Here is an 11,521-nt window from a genome sequence, read left to right as displayed (position 1 = left end):
TCTGGTGCTCCTACTAGGACTTGAACTTAGTACCTTGCGTTCTCACTTGGCTTTTTCATTCAAGGCTAATGCTCTACCTGTGAAGCTACTCCTCCATTTCCAGCTTTTTGCTGGCTAATTGGACATAAGAATCTCACAGACTTTTCTGTCCAGGCTGACTTGGGACCTCAATCCTCACATCAGTCTCCTGAGCAGCTATGATTACAAATGTGGGCTTTCATTGTCAAGTTTACGACTAAGACTTGACTGAATACATTTGTATATTTGCATAAATCACTGTGTGTGTGTGTGTGTGTGTGTGTGTGTACTGGTCCTGGGGCTTGACCTTAGGGCCTGAGCACTGTCCCTGACAATGTCTATATACTTCAGGCTAGCATGCTACTACTTCACCCACAGGACCACTTCTGGCTTTTTTTCTGAGTAGTTTGTTGGGGTAAGGGTCTCATGAACTTTTCTACCTGGGTTGGCTTCAAATTGTGATCCTCAGAGCTCAGCCTCCTGAGTAGCTAGGATTACAGGTGTGATTTTTTTTTAAAGTCTCGGGGGCAATAGTACTTGCAGAAGTCAGGATGGACCCCATAATACTTGGCTGTAAAAATGATGACAAAATATAAATATATTAGAGGAAATATAGCCCACTTAATTTAAAAAAACATGTGTACCAAGTGCTAGAGATAAACACAGGGCTCTGCTCTGTCTCTGAGTTTTTCTCTTCTAGGCTAACACTTTACCTCTTGAGCCACAGCTCAACTTCTGGCTTTTTGGTGGTAAATTGGAGGTAGAAGTCGCTACTTACACTGGCAGCAAATCAAGATTCTCAGACAGTAGTTAGGATTATAGGTGTGAGCCACTGGCACCTGGCTTTAAGTTTGGAATGTTATAATCTCATGGACTCATGGATACTTATTTAAGTTTATTTAATTACAAAAAGTAGCAAGTTCAAGTGTGAATTGCAGGAGCATGTCCACTGTTACCTTTCATTCTGTCTCTTCCTGTCCTTTGTGATTTTTCCACATACCAGAAACATTCCATTAAAGTGGATTAGGAATTACATTATGCTATTGTAGATTGTAGTAATGCTATCTTATGAAAAGAAAAAAAAATCAATTCTGATCCTCGAGGCCATTAGAGTTTGTTTGGTGAACTGAGCTCTCTCTAGGGGAATCTTCGTGAGGAGGCATTGGGGAATGTGATAGTTGTGATTTCTTCTACTCCTGCACTCAGTTTTCTCCTCCTCAGGCTTGTTCCTGACTCTTCTATTTGTGAACAATAATTGCACTAGAGGAGAGCAACAAATGCACGCATGCGTAAAGAGAAGCGGGGAGAAAGAGCAAAGAAGACATTGGCCAGACGGGTCTTATTCTTGAAAACTCACACATTTCTTCAAGTGAGGATGCACCACAAAACAAAACTCATCTGCGACTTGCCAAATCCTTCCAAGGAATTATGGGAGCAAGAAAGGGTGTGTGGGGGGTGTGTGTGTGGGGGGGGGTGGTAGCCGGCTGCAAGGTTTTAAGAATTGCTCTTGGCATAGCTTTGAAGAAAGCCAGCAGCACGACCTGACCCCCATCCCCCGGCCTAAATAAACTCTAAACAGACTCATTTGCCATGAAGGATGAGGTGTGGCAGTTCCTGGCGCCCGGGGCTTTGCCTCTCCATGGCTCCTTTCCCTGCATCGTTCTGGTGGGTTTTTGTGTCCCAACGTTGTCCCTATGCAAACAACAGGTTGAATATTGTAGGTGTGGGTTATTAAAGTGTCCCTGGAACAATGGCAGTCTGTGTCCCATTTGTAACGCTTGGATTAATCTTTGGAAAGTGCACACAGAATGTGACACGATGTGGGCTTCCAACATTATTCAGTCTGCATAGCAGCAAATCCTGCCCTGTCTCCCTGGAAATGAGACTCTGCCGAGTACCCCTGCCATGGAAAAGGGACCTCTCATGTATGCTCCAGACCAGAGACTCCTCCTAGAATTGCTAGGAGGAGTTAAGAGTTTTATCATTTGGAGAAGCACGGGGGAAACAAAGTCAGATTCTCTCATTTCAGTCACCCGTTCCCTACAGAAAGTCTAGAATCAGGTAAATCCTATTAGTCTTTTTTCTTCCTTTTGTTTTCTCTTTTCTTCCTTTTTCTGCAGAGAAAGAAAACTTTCCCTTGGAAAGAGAATTCCATGTTATTTAGGATTATAATCCAGATTTGATGGGCTGACAAAAAGGAAAATGCTTATCTTCCCTTTATCTCCCACCACGTTAATTTTTGGAATTTGAAGGCTCTGGAGGAAAGCCCTAAGATATAGACGTTGGATGAGAATAGACTCTCCAGAAGAAAGGGCTCTGGCCATATTTCCCCTCCATGTTTTTATATGCTGGGAGCTACTCAAGCCCTGAGACGCAGCTTCGCATTCTTTTGGAGTCTTTTATTCACCAAAATATTAAGTAGTGGAATGGAAGTTCTTTTTAAGCATATTTCAACATGGTCATTTTGAGAGAGAGTGAAAACGAGGATTGTGTGTGAGAGAGAAGACATGTTAAATTATTCACAACCATCGTATAGTATTCCCACAGAATCAAGTTGGACAACACGAAAAAAGGGGTGTGGGGGGAAGTCAGGACATTGTTTTAGACTACTGGCTTTTTTGTTTTTTTGGTCGGTCATAGGGCTTGAACTCTGGGTCTGGGCACTGTCCCTCAGCTCTTCAGCTCAAGGCTAGAACCTTAGCTCTTGAGCCACAGAACCACTTCTGGCTTTTTCTGCTTATGTGGTGCTGAGGAATTGAACCCAGAGCCTCACCCATGCAAGGCAAGCGCTCTATCATTGAGCCACCTTCCCAGCCCTAGACTACTAACTGCTAAAGTATGTTATAGATGAGTGTTTCTAGGCTCATTGTTAAGACAGCAATTACTTGCAAGTGTTTTTACTTAAATGTAGCCACTAAGTATCTCATAGCAAAATGGGACACATCGCAGCATGCCGAGAATGACTTTCTTTAAATTCTTGGTACATGCTAGTAACTCCTGTATGCATGCTGCTCACTACATGAAAATAAGTTAAATGGTCTAGAAGACTCATTCATTTCCCTTATCTGTTGCATTTTAACAAGTCAATTTTTTATAAATTTTAAGCTATGAAATGAATGAGTGGTTAAAATTAAAACATTAATTTGTCAGAGAGAGTAAGAATCAGCAGGAGGTTTTATTTACACGCCTGTAATCCTTGCTACTCAGGAGGCTGAGATCTGAGGATCATAATTTGAAGCTAACCCAGGTAGTAAAGTTCATGGGGCTCTTGCTTCCAATTTAATCAGCAAAAAGCTGGAGGTAGGACACAGTTCAAATGTCAGAGCACCAGGAGGCAAAGATTGGGAGGATTACAGTTCAAGGCCAACCCAAGCAAAAAGTTCCTGTGTCTTCCATCCTAACCCATGGCTAGTGCAGTGTCATGATTCCTTTTTCCCAGCTATGCAGAAGGGGGAAATCAGAAGGATCACAGATGGATAGCTAGGTAGGGGAAAACAAGAACAAGAACAAGAAGAACGACACCAACACAAATGTCAGAGTACCAGCCTTGAGCAAAAAAGCCAAACACGAGCACGAGGCCTTGGTTCCAGCACAAAACCCAAAAAACTAGTTTTCACCAAAAATGTACATGAACGATGGTTTGGTTAGAGGATTCTGTAGTGCACACACACACACACACACACACACACACACACACACATTTGTGCTTCACAATTTCTAAGAAGAGGTAGGGTGGTCAGCGAAATGTGAAGCATTTTGAAGGGCTGTCTGGAGCAGTGGATGTGTCAGTGGACAGAAGAACTCAGTCCTGACACTCAGAAAAGACGGGGAATTTCTCTCTCCCGCTTTGCGTTTCCATCAAGGGAGCCGAGTGAAACAAGGCGCCGACGCTGAACCAGAGCCTCCAAGGCACCAGTTGCACAGACCTAAAGTGGCCTGTGGTTTCTGTGTGCTGTGTCTCCCTCCTTGGGCTTTATTGCTCATCTGTCTGCTTGGGTCTGGTGTTTCCAGAGCTTCATGGCTTTATGTGATCCCGACACTCATTTTATTGAAAATTAAATATAGGGTACAGTTATGCAGCATGAATTTTGTCCTGAGGGAGCCAAAGATAAAATGGTGAATATTGAAAGCCATGGAGAGGAGGGAGAGCATGGGCAGCAAAAAGACAGTTTTCGCTTTTTAGCTGCAATTCAGATCACACACAGACACAGATACAGACACACAGACACACACACACACAGCCCACACAGACACACAGACACACACACATACACACCACACAGACATCTATGTTTGTGCCAGTCTTAGGGCTTGAACTCAGCGTCTGGAGACTGTCCCTGGGCTTTTTTTGCTCAAGGCTAGCACTTTACCATCAGAGCCACAGCTCCACTTCCAGCTTTTTTTTTTTTTTTTGGTGGCAAATTGCAGATAAAAGTCTCACACATTTTGCTTCCTCCGCTGGCTTTGAATTGTGTTCCTTAGCCTCTTGAGTAGCTAGGATTACAGGCATGAGCCACCAGAGCCCACCTTCAAATCCAGCTTTTTAAGAAGAAAGTGGTTTAGTAAGGTCCACAGAGTTTCTAAGAGAGGGCAATGTCTGGGGTCAATCAGTCAGGAATGTGTGTGCCCCCACACCAACACTACTGAGTAGAAATGATCAGCATCCTTAGAAGATTGGAGAAGGAAGTGGTGGAATTGACTTAACTTTTGCTGAGAAAAGTTTTAATTTGGAATTATTTTTTAACCCCCAAGAATTGGGCAGGGGGGAGGGGTGGTGGGGTTAATGGAGATGTCTTAATTCTTTTTAAAAGGAATGGTGGATAACTATGAAGTGATAGAAATAAGTACTGGAAAATAATGCAGCAAAAAATACAGCAAAGACAAGGAAACGTTTCTTTTCCTTGTTATTTTCACCCACTAAGAACTGGGACAGTGGCATACACTACAGGACACTTTCCACTCAATTGTTACGAAGGAGTGTGCCACTAGCCTGCGTGTGCAAGCTTCAGACACACACTTGGAAAGAAGCTAAGCATGTTAAAGGTTTTACGAGGCCAACTTTCTTACCACTGAAGTGAATAATAAAAACGCTTAATTGTAGTCTGTCAACAGAGAGCTGTGTCTCCACAAAACACCATTGCTTATGGAAAGCAGGATGGACTGCTAAAATGTTAACAAACGGTACCGCAGCGCCACCACCTGGCTGCATGACACGCAGCAGAAAACCCCAACAACGTGGAGAACAGAAGAGTCTCAGGCTGAGCCTGTAATCCATACCTTCCTTTAAAAATTGCCGTTTCTACTGTAATTTGAAAAATGAACTTATTTTAGTGGATGAAACTATAAAAATACCTAGTCTTTCTCCCTTCCTCTAGATCTTTCTCTTCCCTTCATTTCCCTTCCCTTTCCTCCTCCTCTCTCCTTCCTTCCCATTCCTTCCTTCCCTCCTTCCTTCCTCCCTCCTCCTTCCCTCCCTTTCTTCCTTTCCTCCCTTCCTCCCACACTCCTCCATTCCTCCCTATCCTCCTCTTCCTTTCTTACTCTGTTCTTTGCTGCCTTCCTTATTATTGTTGTTGTTGTTATTGTATAAAATAAAAACTTTTATTTCCAATCTGGAGTTGAAGTGTTAGTTTGTGACTACTTCTGTAAATAGTTCAACCTCACTGGCTCACACCTTGTCTTTGACCATTTTACAGTGTTACTGAGGCTTTTTTTCTTCTTTTTTTCCAGTCCTGAGGTTTGAACTCAAGGCCTGGGCATTGTCCCTGAGCTTCTTTTGTGCAAGGCTAGCACTCTACCATGTGAGGCACAGCACCACTTCGGGCCCTTTCTGTTTATGTGGTACTGAGGAATGGAACCCAGGGCTTCATGCATGCTAGAAGAGCACAATACCACTAAGCCACATTCCTAGCCCCACTAAAGCTCGAGTTCTTAAAAATTTTTAGGTATTCAAGATATTCCAATATAGTCAAGAGAACAATTTTGATTCTGCAGGCAACATGCATACCTAAAAGTCTACTTTCAAATTTAATATGGAACATAGTTATTTTCTTTCAAATAAAATGTCCGAAGTCTGATTGTCTTCCTTCTAAATGTGATACTGTAGGTTTACAAAAGAGTATACATTGCTCATGAACCAAGTGCCTAATGGATATATTTTCATTGTAGGTATCTCTCAGGAAAGATTTTTTTTCAGAATGGTTTAAAAGCTAAACGTTAGCTGGTATTCTCTCCCCCCCTCCACACTCTTGCAACACCTGTTTTAAAATTAATTCTTGCATGATATTGAATAGAATACCTCACACCTCTGGTCTCGTTTGCAATCTCATGCTCTGAAAGTTTTCCTTAGCTCTCTTCTGGGTTGCAAATCACATTTCATTTCCACTGATAGCATTTATCACAATTTATTGTCATTGCCTGTTATATTTTCTGTCTTCCCCTATCAGCTGCAAAGAGTCACAGCTGTTCATCAGCAGAATGGGTTGTATAAAGGATGGCACTCCGGTAATAGGTTAGGTGAGTGGCTTTAGATTTTATTGCTTTGTCTTATGTTCCTACTGTTCTTCACTGGCCCAGTGTCACTGCCAAACGTGAACTCTTCCTCACATACGTTCTGTGACTTGGATCGTATATTTTCCTTTGCCCCCCCCTCTACACTCTATATGTGGAAATTATATTCTGTTTGTAAGGACTTGTTCCAAATCTGTCTTCTCCACCAAGATATTTTATCACCCTAATGTGACAAGAGCTCACTTTTCTCTGAATTTTCAATATGCTGGACTGTTTTTAAGCACTGATCATATATCATTTTCAATGGTAGTGATAGCCATATTTCAGTAAAAGGGTATCTAGAAGAGCATAGTTCTCTCATTTCCCCAAATGTCTGCCATACATGAATGGAACACATTTACTTGGTCATATCTTGTGGTTATGCAGATACACATACCTTCCGTGATATGTAAAGATTTTGCATATCTGTATATTTGCAGTGAATGCGCTCTCAGAATACAACATGTTGAATGAATCACAAAGTTTTTTTCCTCCTATTTTCTATCTTTATAGACCATCCTTTTAAAGCTAAATAGCCTTCTTTTCCTTTTGCTCCTTCCTTTCCAAGTCTATGTTGCCATTTTTTTCCTTCATGGCTTATATAGCCTATATTTCTATCTCTGATCTTCAAAGTCCTGCTTCATTGCCTCAAATGCTGTTCTGTGTCCTCTGCCTCGAGCTTCCTTCCAGAAGGACCCAGAAGATCAAAGCAAAGGTCCTTCCTTACTAGTTCGTGGGCCTCACAAACAACACAGACCCCAATAAATCATGATACAACATCCCCCGGTGTTGCAAACCTACCGCAATGGCTACAGGCGGAGGCAGCCTCCTACTGAAGCTTGCCTAGCAGTGACGTGGCTGGAAAAGGGGTTCGGGTGTTAGTGCAGTATGCAAGCAGTCTTGGGAGGGGTGAGTTTTTCTATTGCTTCCCTCAGAGGGGATTCTAAGTGAGAAGGAAAGATCAACACTCTCCACAAAGGTAAAGATCGGCAAGCGTGCTCAGCTCAATGGAGCCATCTCCACTGCGGACGTTCACTGGGCAGCGCATTTCCCTGAATCTGTTGACAAGCTATCAGGATGCCTGCAGCATTTATAATACTTTTCATGACTTTGTCATTTTCCGCTCATAGTGTTGGCACCAAAAGTGTGCTCAGTTAGTGGGGACCGGTTGATCTTTTCTGCAGAAGGTACACCCTTATGGAGTGAAGGACCATAAACAGGTCTTTATCTCCTATTGCTCTTTGATCCATACAACACCTGTTCAGGTGAAAAGAACATGGATATTTGAGTTAGAAGGGTGAGCTAGGGGTGTGATTCGCAATTTTGTTTTGGTCACTTCTTAATTACCGGGCTTTGGCTCAGTTACTCAAGGCTTACAAGATATAATTTATAAAATGATATAACAGATAATGAAGATATAATTTACAGAATAATATATAAAATAATGGGATGCATTGTGCAATTAAAATGGATTTATAGATCTATAATTCCAAAGATTACACCATAAGACAAAATGTGATATATCCTGTTCCATCAAGGTATGGCAAGAATTCAGGGGCAGGAGAGACCAATATCATTTTTAAATGTGATGATTGTGTTCTTGAATTGTACAAAAGGGTTTCAACAGGTTAAGAATTATACTAGATTCTCTTTGAAAAAGCAGCCATAATTACCATATAAAATGATGGCAGTAATTACAGTGAATACTATTTTTACTTATTGTTGTGCTTTTCATTTAAGTGGAATGGGAGAGAGCAAATTTGAGGAAGTATTATAGATCAAGTGAAACATGTATTCAGTGCCAAGTATTGTGTGGGGACATGGTCAGGAGCTCCGCTCCCCCCTCCTCCTCCATTTCCCCCTCTCCTCCCCATCTCCCTCATGGTTGCTGTACTCAGAAGAACACATATCCTTGTGAAGCATGAATTTCTTCTACTTCTTCAGACAAATGGCTTATACCTCTTTACATTCGCAATATTCTAGCCAGGCAGGATTCTAGCCATTTATTTTCATCAAATGCAGTTCAGAAACAGGTGCTTCCACAAACGATTGAGAAATTCGTAGATGGCAGACATTTAATACTACAAATGTATACCACTGGTAAACCATTCTTTTCTGCAAGGAAACAGAATGACTCGTGGCTTCTATGTCAAAAATGAGCTTGTATGGGAAGAGTAAATGGAAAGCAGTTGTGTTCTCAAACAATTTGAAAATAAAACCCCCCACAAATTTGGCCAAAGTTATACTAAATTTATAAGAATATATACTACCTACTTCTTGTCTTATATTTGATATGTGACATTTTCTTCCTTCCTTCCTTCCTTCCTTCCTTCCTTCCTTCCTTCCTTCCTTCCTTCCTTCCTTCCTTCCTTCCTTCCTTCCTTCATCTTTCTTTTCTTTCTTCTTTCTTCTTCTTCTTTTTTTTTTTGGTGTGTGTGTGAGTCGTGGTGCCTGAACTCTGGGCCTGGGTGCTGTCCTTCAGCTCTTCAGCTCAAGGCTAGTGCTCTCCCACTTGAACCACAGCGTCACTTCTGGCTTTTTCTGCTTATGTGGTGCTGAGGAATCAAACCTAGGGCCTCATGCATGCAAGACAAGCACTCTACCACTGAGCCACCTTCCCAGCCTGATATGGGGCATTTTCTGCCCCCCCTGGTTAGAATGGGGAAAATCATTATCGCTCTCTTAGGAGCAAACCATTACAAAAACCTCAGCGCTGAAAGATAAAGGCAGCAGATGAGATTTCCAGTGCAATTCGGGTGGTGGTTTTGATGCCGCCTGCCTGGTGGCTGGCAGGGCAGAGATGGAGCTATGGGGGCTGTGGGCTGTCTTTTTCATTGCACTCGTAAGTGCATTAGCAGATGCTTTCTGAACTCACAGGTTGGAACAGACTAAGAGTTAAAACACACAACTTTGGAGAAGCAAGCAGGGTTGGTTTTAGAGGTCTTTGATCTGATTTAGAGTGCCAAGGACACTGGCTGGTGCATGATAGGTGGGTGTGATGTCTGGGCTGACATCCATTTGGTCCTTTCATAAGAACTGAATTAGAACATGTCTTTGTGACTTCTATCCAGGTGTGTCTGCTTCATGGTTCTCGGAGCCCTGGTTCTAGCTCTTTCTGTTCATGAGGACCCTGGCATTAATGATGGTTAAGTGGGCTGTGGTATGCTCTCTTGAGAGCATTTGCAGGCTTTCAGTGTTCACCCAGGCTTTACCTTTGGCTGTTTCCTAACAAGATGTCCAGGCATGGCGATCTAGAGTTCCTCTGAACATTCTTCCCTATATAGTAATGATCCTCGTATTCACCAGCACATGAGCATTCTCTAGGCTTCCCATATTCTTTATGATAATGCAATGAAGTCCATAAAACCATCTCAAGCCACAGGACCTGCACGTTCATTTTTTCTCTACTTCTTTTTCTCTTCTAGTAATTTAATGATTAGATCTATATTAGGGTAAGATGAATATTCATGTCTACTAATGTTATTTCAACCACGAATTCTTTATTGTTGTTGTTGTTTGTTTGGCTTTGAACTCTCAATCTCCAGTGTTGAGATTATAGGTGGACCCTACCACACCTGCTTCTACAATGAGGTGTTTTTGTTGTTGTTGTTGTTGGTTGTGGGAGGCCTGAATTCTGGGCCTGGGCACTGTCCCTCAGCTCTTCAGCTCAAGGTGAGCACTCTACCACTTGAGCCACAGCACTACTGCTGGCTTTTTCTGCTTATGTGGTACAGAGGAATCGAACCCAGGGCCTCATGCATGCAAGGCAAGCACTCTACCACTGAATCACCTTCCCAGCCCTACCATGAGTTTTGATTTAACTTTCCATATACTTTATGTTTTGTTTCTCTCATTTTGGAAGGTCTCTGAGGAGAAGTCAGGTGCCAGAACTGCAGGGGGAAAATTTCATCCTAGCCACCTTTAGCACAGGGGGACAAGCCTCTGATGGTCTCATTAAACCATTTAGGAAACTCTGCCTAGGATTCTGTACTCAGAGTAGGTGACCAGAAAATATTTGCCATAGACTGATAGATCTCATGTAATTGTTTTGTTCCAAATTGTCTCATTCTCTACAGCCAAACTGAAATTGGCCAATACTAACATATCAAAAAAATAAGAGACCCGAAAACCTTATGGAGTGACTAACAAACTCCACCTAATGCTGATGACAATGAGATGATTTATCAAAAATATTAATTATTGGTAATTGAGCTGTTGGATCCATCAGACACTTTGCAGCTTTATGTGTGAAAAATGTGTTCACTCCAGACTACTTGCATTTTGAGTAGTTTTTTTTTTTTTACTATAGCATTTCCCTGGAGAAATCTGAATGAGCAACACATAAGTTTTAAAATATGTGATCATGGAGAATTGAATTGTGGAATCTCAGTTATGTGTTTATCTTGTTGCAGAGATTCTTTGTAATTTTTAACTTTAACGTGTTGATTAGGAGAGAAGTGTACTCATTAAAACATTTTATGTGGATAACATACTGTGTCAGATATTTAGTGCCAATTATACCAAGTAGAAATGTAACACAGCTATAATTCATCAAAGAAGGTTTTTAATACCAGGGAGAGGAGAATATGGCCATATCAGTTATTTGGTAACTACTGGTTGCATGTAAAATTTAAATAATGCATGCTCAACACATGAAATCTGATTTTTTTAAAAAGAATGTTTTATTTCTAACAATAAATCATAGAGCTAAATCCATTAAACAGATATTAATAGTGGGCTAGAATTAAATGTAAAGTCAACTTTAAAGCACTGGAAAGGAATGAAATATTAATAATCAGGTATTTATTCATTCTTGTCTCCGTAAGATAGTAAGGATTCTGGAATTTCCATATAACTTAAAAAGTTGCAAACTGAATCTTATTTTATTACATATGAGAAAAACTAAGTCTTAAAGCCTTCCTAGAAATAAATCTTTTGTGTAGTTAATAAAGAA

Source organism: Dipodomys ordii, unplaced genomic scaffold, assembly GCF_000151885.1.
Source record: "Dipodomys ordii isolate 6190 unplaced genomic scaffold, Dord_2.0 Scaffold122, whole genome shotgun sequence".
In the NCBI taxonomy this organism is placed as follows: Eukaryota; Metazoa; Chordata; class Mammalia; order Rodentia; family Heteromyidae; genus Dipodomys; species Dipodomys ordii.
Note: the sequence above shows the minus strand (reverse complement) of the source record.